Below are 10,761 nucleotides of genomic sequence, written 5' to 3'. Positions count from 1 at the left end.
TTAGAGCAACTCTAGACCCCATCTAGGGTTGGAGCAAGTCATATAAAACTGCAGAGTGTTTATTCCAGAAACTTTTCTAAGGTGGTTGTATCAGCTGATTTTTTTTTCTTCATGTTCAGAGTTCCTAAGGCCTGGAGCCCAAAAAGTGTGAAATAGTGACAGTGCAATTCTGGGAAGAAATGATACAAGCAAGCAAAAAAAACCAAAAACACTCCCATCCTACTGCAAAATGAGGTAGCATCCTTAGTAGTGTTAAGCTGTGCTTTTGCTGTACAGCTCTGAACTTTTTCCAACCCACATTCTCTGGAAAATCTTTGCTAAAACATACTAGTTTGTGGTGACATTCTCTGCTAGATCTTGTCAAAGACACAGCACAGGCCAGGAATTAATTGGCTCGGATGAACACTTGGTAGCTATCTGAGATCTTGGTAATGTGATCCTTCCTTGTTCTTCAAAACTGAGTTTTATATTGACTTCATGCAATAACTATGAGACTTTCTGAAGAAGCATGTGGAATGATGATTTTACAGATAAAACAAGACAGCAATCTGCCATCTGGCTGGTCTTAGAGCCACTCACAGAACAAGAGGGGTTGGCCAGGGTATGCTTCCTCTCTTCCCCAGCACCCACAGAATGGCCCAGGAGCCCATGGAAGATGCATACTGGGGCCCTGGGGCTTATCCCTCCTCCCCACATGGGAGGACCATGACAGAGATGTCTGGACAGTTTCAGACAATGTTGGCCACTTTCCCATGTGCCTCTCCTCTCCCCCCCCCCCCCAAGTGAACATGGCTCATCACACCAGCCTGGATGTGGCTTTGGTTTTGAGGATATATTCAGCTGCAAGTCATGCCCATGGGCATTCCTGAGACCTGCTGCCCAGAGCCTTAGACTTAGCAAGGCCCTGCTGCCACCGCTTTTCCTTCATAGCATCAACTTTTCCTCCAGGATTTGCCATTGCAAGTGGTGCTGATGTGGCAGTTCAGGCTCCAAGCATGGCGCTGGAATCTCTGCAAACCAACTTCTTTCCACTGCTCTGATTTATCCCTGAGGTACCTCCCCAGAGCACTGACAGGCTATTCCTGTGAAAATGCAAAGTGTTTTAGCACTTATGGGCCAGGTACGTGCAATGGCAAAGGCACAAAGACAGTATTACACTTATGTATTATACAGACTTATACTAACCAAATTAAGTGTTAAACACGGAACTACCTGGCCACTGTACTTAAGTGTCTCCACTGAAAGAAAAAGATTCAAATGTAAAAGTTTGTATTTTGGCTTTAAAATATGAAACAAAATTCTCAGCTCAAAATATGTTGCTAACAGACTTAGTTCCATTTGTTCCCCTATTTAAAGGGGAAAAAAAGAGTCTAAGAGGCAAATAATGTTTCCTGAGATGAAGAGCAGAGAAAACTCCTAACACATTTTCCAAGGTCAGCTCAGAAAATGAAGCTGCTTCCAGACTATAGCTGCAAAATTAACATACCAAAAGTTAGAAACCTCATCTATAGATACAGTCTGTTTATAAAAAAAGACTGAGCATCTTGATCATCTCTTCACCTCAGAAACATCCTGTCTGACCTCAGTGGGAGATTCTGGGTATTTGGTACTTCTAAAGTTAACAAATGTCTAAACATAAACTCAGGACCTGACGTTTGATTCTTTTATAAGAAAAACCTCAAAGTCTGTCCTTTCAAGTAACGAAACTGCAGAACAGTAACCTATAGTTTCTCAATACCTCCACATAAATGAAGTCTGAATCTATTCTCTCCGCTCTTTGTTTACTGTGCAAACTCCTTCCACACAAAAGGAAATGAGCTTCTCAATCCAAATGTCACTTTATTTAAAGCAGGAGGCAGTAAGCTTGCTATAGCGCTTGCTGGCCTCCTAAAGGGCTCCTAAGCAAACAGAAACCAAAGTGCTGATCATGGCAGTGCAACCACGAAATGAAATGATTCAGTAGCAAGTTATGTACGTTCAAGGATAAGCAGCCAGCCAAAGCATTGCAATGAGTTTTAACTTGTATTTGCTGAGAGCTAAGAGCACGCAGTCACTTGTCATAACTCAGCAGACCTGCTGTAAATCAAAAAGTTTCAAAAAATTTTTTTCAAGTTTTTGCATTTGCAAAAGACGAAAAAGCAGTATATGTGCCCATCAACATTTGCAACACCCTAAATGGGAGTCCACCCTACCCCAGATAGTTCAAACTCACCAGTTGCTTTCATGTTATTGCTTAGAGCAGCCCTAAGGAGCAGCTGCAAATCAGCTCAGCTGCCTCTCTATAATCCTTGTCTGCAGAGATGCTCATCAGAGCACCCACCTGCTGCTCTGAAGGGTGTAGCTGCTCTGTGACTGCACCTGTCATTTTGTACACCTACAAGTCAGAGCATTATCCCACATTTGCAGGGCAAAAACGTTGGGCAGAATCAATAGTGCCCTGATGGATTTTGTGTTTCATTCACTTCTAACAAGGGAGAGACATTAAGAGACAGGACAACAGATCAGGCAACGATGCATTAAAAACAACAAAAAATAAAAAAGCAGAAGTACGGGTTGTGCACATTTGTCATCCTGCAAACATCCTGAAATAGCATGTGTGATTCAGAAGCAAGCCCAAGGCACAGCCACCCTCCTGGCAGCTCCCTCTAAAACCACTCACAGCAGCCACAAGACCCCACTGCTTAAAGGTCTTTGTTCAGCTGGCCTAGCTGTGACTTTAAACAGCTCTGGGCTGCACCTGCAGTAATGAGTATGATCAAGTCTAAGAAAGTGGGACATAAATAAACAAAAAGCAGGTTACGCTTACAGCTAAATCCAGTTACAACCTTAATTTGCACATTTTCTCTTTGAAAGCAGATGTTTTATCTTCTATACAGAGCTCCCACATACCCTTTGCAAAGTCACAGAGGTGCTTTGCCTCAAAACCAGTGCAGCCCTGAAGGGCCATGTCTGACCTACCCACGGTGCCCTCCTTGTGAGCTGCAGGGCAGAGCCCTTCCAGCAGCTCTAGTTGGCAGACATTTCTCAGCATCTTCCAGCATTTTAGTTAGCTCTAGCTTTCCAGGAGAAACACTCTAAAACTTAATAGCAATCTTTATCTTAAATCCCACTCAGTTGCTTGCTGCAAACAACACAAACTATGCATAGCTGTGAAGAGCTGGCTGTTACTAAATCTGCACCTTGTTTGCATCCCCAACACCTTATTATAAAATAGAACATGCCACAAAACACTTTTTTTTATTATTATTATTTTTTAATACAGTTCTCCTCCTTTGTTGCTTCTTTCTGAGGTTGGTGTGACTGCAGGCAAGTTCACCTGTTTCTCTTAGAGCAGAGCAGCCACGTGCTGTGAAGCAGAACTGCTATTTTCTATCTACATGCAGCAGGTAAGAGGTATGTATGTGGAGGTTGTTTGCAATCTGGATTTTTAAAAAGTCTTAAGTTATTGAAAAACCTCCAGAGAAGTATTCTAGCACAGCTCTTTGTGACTAATCATCCCAGGAAAAAGACATGGGTGTTCCCAGTTTCTGTGGATAGCTTTGTTATCTTGTTGCTTTGTTTGCTGTTACTTGCTATATTCCTGTAGAAATGGGTGTCATTCTAGCAATCGCAGGTGCCCAGCCCCTGTGAGTACGTGCTGCTAGGGCTGTGATAGCCTAGAAGCACACTAATAAGCTTTTGTCTCTGTTTACAGATCTTTGGCTGTATTTGTTAAACAGCAAAGTATAGCCGAAGTGTAATATTTAAGAGACCTTGTAGATGAGGTCTGCCAGTTGCAGACAATAGCAGAGAGGAAGCACAAGATGTAACTGCTTTTAATAAAATATTTATTATTTACTGTTCCAGTATTTTCTGCAATTTGGGGGAATGTTGTGACTAAGCTTCCATTAACACCTCTTCCATGAGACTGCTCTGTTCTTTCAGAAATCTCATTTACAAAGAAAAAAAAAAAAAGGACAAATTTCTCTGTGAGACCTGGCTTGGACTTTGCAACAGCTAAAACAAATTGCACAGCAAAGCTGTGTTTGTCCAACCCTACCTACCTGTGGTGCTCTGAGAGCCCAGGCACCAGCTGTGCTGACTCCACCCTTGCAGTTCTGCTCTTAGTCCACAACTGCCTAAGTAACATGGTCCCTCTGCCACCACCTCCTGCCCTGGGAGGAAGCCTGACCTTATGTGTCCTGAGCAAGGCTTCTGGCTTCTCTTGTGACAACTCATGGCTTTTTTGTTTGTTTGCTTTAATCCCCAACACAGCTATTTTCAGGTATGAAAATACCCCCTTGGTGGGGTGGCACAAGGTTACAGCAAGGTGAGGTGTAGGGGTGTTATCCAGGACAACAGGGTCAGGCTTCTCAGCCGCTAAGCAAGATAAATGCCAGCACTAAGTTGATGACTCCTTTAAAGCTGCAGCCAGAGGAGTAGAAATTGCTACAAAAGGCAATTCAGACGTTATGGATCCTGCTGCTCTATCGGTGTTGCTTCCAAGGCACTGTGTGACGGGGAAGACAGTGTCATGCAGGGATCCCAGCTCAGAGCTCTTACCTCCAGTAGAGGCTTGGATTGAGCAGTGCTTTACAGCTGATGGTGATCTCAGTGGCCTTGCAGAAATAAATACGACCATTACACATTGAAAATAGATTTTCACTAACTACGGAGAAGCTTGTATTTTCCTGTGTGGATAAATAGAAGCATTCGGTATACATAAGATGGGGTGGGAAAACCAACCAGCCAACCTGGAAGTGACGCTTTGTCAAAGAACCATAAACTTGGCTTGACAAAATGACTGGGCAACAAAAGTTGAATCACACTTCTATGCTAAGATGCTTAGCAAGTCTATTGTTTAGGAAAATGACTTCAGCTTGCTTTCTGGGAACAAGACTGGAGAAAACGGTTTTGTAAGAAAAGTGACACGACAACTCAGTCATGGTCCCCCAGACACATGTATTTGTGTTTACATATTATCCAGAAAATGATCACATCTAGTTATTTGCACTGATTCAATTATTCACTGTTCAGAAAAGAAATGGGACAAACGCAGTAGGAATTGTTGTCTACTTAGAAATTGTTAGTAGTTGTTATAAAGCAGCTTCAGCTGACCCTGATTCAGTTTAACATTTAACCTACTGTTTAGTCTCTAAGCTTTCTTTTATTTATTCTCCTGAATTAGCTAAAACCACTGAGTTCCAGCTCTCTCCTTTTGAGGTCAGGCCTAGGATGCCTTTCTGCACCAGGTAACTGTTAGCGTTGATGGATGGCAGCTGCAGATGTGGGAGGAACAGATCATTATGCTCAGGACAGTTCAGTTGTAGTAGCGGTGGTTTGTGACACATGATTCCTGAGTAAAATATTCTGAGAATTTGGTTGCGGTCCTTGAAGTCCCTCAAACTAGTAAATTAGAGAATTCAAAAGTATGCTGGAACATTTCTTTTGGACTACTTGCCACAGGAGAAGAACTTTCCCATTCAGCCTCTGTAGAACATCAGCTAAAAGTTATCTTGTAGTTTGCTATGTCAGAAAAATGATGAGCATATTTAATACATCTAACCCCACACATTTAATAGATGCATGTGGCATGGCCAAAATCTTCAGGGGTCTATACATTGATTGAGCTGCTTCCCCAGAGGAGCTGTTGATCTAGAAGTAAAGCAACTGTAATTATTTCTTTGCCCAAAAGCAAGTGACATGGGGAAAAGAGTGCACTGCCTAATACCAAGTGATTTTTAGATTTGCCTGGGCTTGATGTGGGGTTCTCCTTAGTGAGCTTGTTCAGGATGGGGGACTTCAGAAAGAACATGCTGTCTGGAGATCTATGTTCGGCCTGTTTTGTTCTGCATTGGTCATGATGCAAAACAGCAAGTCTAGGTGGCTCTGCCTTGTGAACCTCAATCAAAACAATTCACATACGTTGAGAAATAAAAGCTTATATCTTGGTGAGAAACAGCACGTCGGTGTGCTTTGCAGCCCCAGCGATAACAGGCAGTGAGGAAAGTTAGCTTCTCTCCCACAGGAATTTGACATTTAAACCTTACCAGCCTTTCTGTTTATGGGAAGACTCACTGGCTTTAAACAAAGTCTCCCCAGTAATGATGCATTTAATGCTGTGTATCTCTGTTCGTGCAAAATGTACTTATTCCTGCCATGTTACCTTCTTTCAAGCCTAACTGCAGGCTGTGGGACTCCAAGGGCTACTATGAGCACCACTTGGGTGATTAGATGCCACCATCCTTGTGGAAAAGGACCCAAATCTGTGTAGTGGTTCCCATGCTATAAACTCTGTGGGTCTCTTAGAGAGAAGACCTAAAATGTCTTTTTGGTAAGAATGACAAAGATGCCAAGAATGATAGAAAAGCCAACTGGCTCATACTGAAAGCTATTAAGGGTGAGCATCTTCAGACCTTGCTTAATGATCTTGGCATTATGGGGATTTTCCTTCATAATCAAGTGCAGGTGGTGATGTTCTGAGAGCAACATTTTTGAATTACAATAGGGCTTATCATTCTTTCTTGGAAAATACATTCCTCTACATTGAGGAGGAGATGGGTGGGAAACTGATGTATCTGCTTCAGATCACAGACTAAGGGTACGTTGTACTGACAGAAGAAAAACATACAGAGACTGATACCAGCTGTGGTTTGCACTGATAATCCCAAGAGTTCAAGTCATCTTCCAGATGAGCTCTGCACAGGACTCACTGATACAACAGTTGCTCAGTTTCCTGTTCAGTGCAGTAGCGTTCTGTCTTCCAGCCTCGGTGTCCCTTGGGCACAGCTCCTCAGTTGTGCCTTGTGTGTATCAGACTGATTGCCCCATGCCCAAATGCTCCCAAATATTTCCAGGAGCGTTCAGGGTGACAGCAGTCTGGTGTGGGCAGGACAGGATGAGCGTGTGTGTTTGTGGGGGGGGTCAGCTCATGCATTATTTTCTGCCCTGAGCACTGCAAGGGCTGAAACCACTCTTGGCAGACCTGGCTGCTACCCAGCTTCCTTCCATTGATTAGATGAAACAAATGAACTCATGCTGCTGCTGTAACAAGGTATCTGAAGACAAACACGGTTGCTAAGCAATTAGTGTCCAAACCACGTCTAATTAGCCTCTTGGGTACATCTTATTACAGAGCAAAGCAGAAGATGTCAGTCTGGGTATTACGCTGGGGGTATGTGATTCTGATCTGGTTTGGACTGGTGCAAGACAGGAGTGTAAGTGTGACACTGATAATTCCCAGGACATGCCTGGGGAGAGACCGTCTCTTGTTCTCACTGAGGTGCTGCATGTGGTTTGTGTTGGCAGGGGAAGGGCTCTCTGTAAGCTATGCACAGCCTAGCTCATGTGCAGGAGACAGCAAAGCCACATCAACTGGACTCCAAAGCCAATTCTCAAACTCCATAAGAAGGCAGTGTTTGCTGGCTCTGACACTGCCTTGTCTGACTGGAGCGGTGGGGCAATGTTGCTGCTGTGTAGCACTTGCCTTCCTGCCCCAGCACAGCTCAGTCTGCACACCATGAGGCCCCAGCTCTTGAATCACTATGGGAGCTATTAATGGAGAAATCACCCCCTCACCCACCCCCCAAAAACCCAGTCCTGTTGCACAAGGTTCACCCACAGAACTGGAAACTTCCAGTTCTGCAAATCCCAATTTCTGATAATGTCTGAGACGACTTCCTACAAAAAAAATGTGGTATTCTTCTTCAAGGGCTTCTAGTAAATAACATAGAGCTTTCTTAGCCAGATGCAGCCAGACATTCAAAGCTGATCAAACATTGCTGTTACGTTCTAGATCCAAAACGAGGCATAATCTGAATGGGGACCGAAATCCTGTATAGTAACTGTTGGTAAATCCCAGCAAGCCATACGTCTGTGCTGAAAGGAAAACAAAGACATGCATTGGTTGGCTTTGGTAGAGCAGAAACAAATTTGCCTTCTCAAATCCGCTGACATGTTTTATCAGGATGATATGAGTGAATGCACCACACTTGCCAATACAGTGCAGATTGGCAGCAGAAGATAAAAAATTATCTGAAAAGAAATGACAAACTTCTTGACAGTGTGCACTGGGCTGTTATTTGCCCTTCCTTCACTGTGTATTGCACTTTTGAGGAAGATGCACCCCATCAGAAAGCCTGACTGCTGGCTGTCCCTCTGGGAAAAGAGCAGTAGGGGAAGTTTTGGAGCAGAGACTGGTCACTTGAGACCTGCAGCACCTTGCATGGCCATGCCATTATTCCTGTAGTCCTGGAACTCTGCAGAAGCAGAGAGGGTCTTTGGCTTGAACAAGTATTTTTTTTTTTTTTTTTTTAAGCCTGAGAAATCCTTGCTTCCCATTTTTAGTTCTTCCATAGCATCTGGGCTCTGTATTATCAGTGTGAACAGAGAACTTTCAATGAAAGGGGCGGGAGCTGAAGATGAAAAATTACCCTCTGCCTTTTCACCTCTCTGTTTGCTGGAAAATATCTGATTTTCTTGGCAAATACTGTCAAGAGAATATTTGTGACCAAGCTTGCTCTCATGGATGTGAATTCTGCTGTGCCTCTTAGGCTTGTTGCACTCTCAGATGATTTCACCACTTCACAATCCAGCTCTTATGATAACATTTAACACACACTTGCTAAGCCATGCAGTGCTAAGGTGGCATAAAGTTCAGTGAAGGGTAGCATTGAGCATAGTCTGTTTCTGTGCTGTCTCCATCTTACAAAAATGCAAGCAAATAACACAATGAGCTGAGATGATGTAACTTTTCAGGGAAGGGAGTAGAAATTTATTGACACTGCTAATGTGATTTAGCAAACTGAGCAAAATAACATGGGGTTATCTGTTCATTCTTGTTCATTGTGTGGGTTTTACTTTGTCAGTTGTTTTAAAAAGCAACCAGCAATTTCTGAGAATGCTGAGTTTAAAAAAAAGTGGGGAGGAGGGGAGAGAAATCAAGCATTTCTATAGGTTAGTAAACATGATTAATCCAAGTCAACAACACTGAACAAAAGAAAATTCAGTGACCAGTAGATACTCAGAAAAATTTTGGTTTAAATATTACTGAACAAGGCTCAAATCGGATCTAGTCTTCAAACCATGACATATGTAAAGGTCTTACATCTGGGCTTATGGTCAGATCTTTTTTTAATGTCCTCAAAAAAATACAAGTGCTAGTAGTAAAGCAGATGGTCATTGGGGCTTTTGCATGACAAATTGGTTTATACTCTGCAGTCCTTTAAGAAAGTGCCTGGCACAAAATATGCTCTTCTCATCTCCTATGACATGTTCCTCTCATAGTTGCTGCTCCCCATCGTTGCCCTGCTCCAGAGAAGCCCTTTGCTACAGGGCAAAGCAGCAACTTGGCCACAGGACCATCCACTCTCAGCAATGGTGGGGTCTGAATTGCAGAAAATGAAAGGCTCATGCAGCTGCAGACAGGGTTTTTGTTCATTTTTTTTTCACTAAGATGTTCAACTAAGTTCAGGCAGGAGGAAATTCATTGACTAAGACCTCTCTCAGCCTGTCTGACCCTGACACAAAGATCACATCTCCAACAATTTGCTGATCACTCTTTAAAAACCTATTAAAGATTTTCCTTCACTGTGTCGAGAGTTGCAGCTTACATTTCCCACTGGCTATCGGGAGGGATTGGACAGATGGGTGCAGACAATGACAGTATGTCTGTTGGAAAGGAAACCTGCTATAGTGGCACCTGCAGATGCTGATATGGTGTGGAATGGAGCCTGTAAATTATTGAATGGGTCTGGAACTTGATTCAATGTATACAAAAGAACCTGAAAAAAAACACAACTGAATATTCCCTATCTTGTCAGGACACTGGTATATAATAAATAACCTCTATAAAAATGTTTACCTCTTTTATTCCCACTAGTGAAAGCTTCTGATGAAATACAGTACTTTCATGAGAACATTTCTGGTTCTCTTCAAAAGCAAAGGGAGGTTCACTGAATAGCTGAAAATGTGATTTGTTCGTATTTGCCACCAAAATGATCGGTTCTGACATTTTAACATAATCCAGAACTTGTTTTCCCAGTTCTGTCACCGTTAGGGATTTCATGTAGGGGGGACATCTGGCAGTGGTGCTTTCAAGCTGCTCCTAAAGAGCCATCCAGGCATTCCATGAAAAATACTTTTACAGGCAGTTTATCACAAATTATCAAGTGGTATAGGTCTGGGAGGCAGTACCCCCTCCCACAGCCCTACCTTAACTTTAGCCGGCTGTTTCTGGTAGAAGCATCCTTGGGAATCATGCACAACTGTGGGCTGTTATTTTAGCAGCTCCAGATTCTTCCTCAGCTCTGCCTCCAGCTTCTAATGGATGGATCAAGGGGAGAAGATGGACAGCCAGTTAAAGGAAAAAAAAAAAAAAAAGTGTTTTAACGAGGTCCAGTGCAGATCAGCAGGGGATGAATTATGGCCGGTGGATGCATATACCAGAGTCTGTGCACATATTGTGGTTTGTGCAGAGCTCATTTCTAACACAACCTGTATCAGGATAGCTCTGAGAGAGGAAAAATCCCACCCTAACTCCACATGGCTGCCTGGAGAAATCCTGCATAGGACACTAGGGCTCTAATCTCATGATGTTTTGATTTTTATTTTTTTTTGTGTGTGTGTGATTGACCAATGAGACAATATCTCTGCAGAGAACCAGCATGTAATTTGAAATGGACACCAAAATGTTCTCTAAATATATGTGATCTATACTACCTACCCTATTTTCAAGCAAAGACAGCCACATATAGACAAATGTGATTGGGGGCTCTAATTAGA

Source organism: Anas platyrhynchos, chromosome 10 (assembly GCF_047663525.1).
Source record: "Anas platyrhynchos isolate ZD024472 breed Pekin duck chromosome 10, IASCAAS_PekinDuck_T2T, whole genome shotgun sequence".
Taxonomy (NCBI): Eukaryota; Metazoa; Chordata; class Aves; order Anseriformes; family Anatidae; genus Anas; species Anas platyrhynchos.
Note: the sequence above shows the minus strand (reverse complement) of the source record.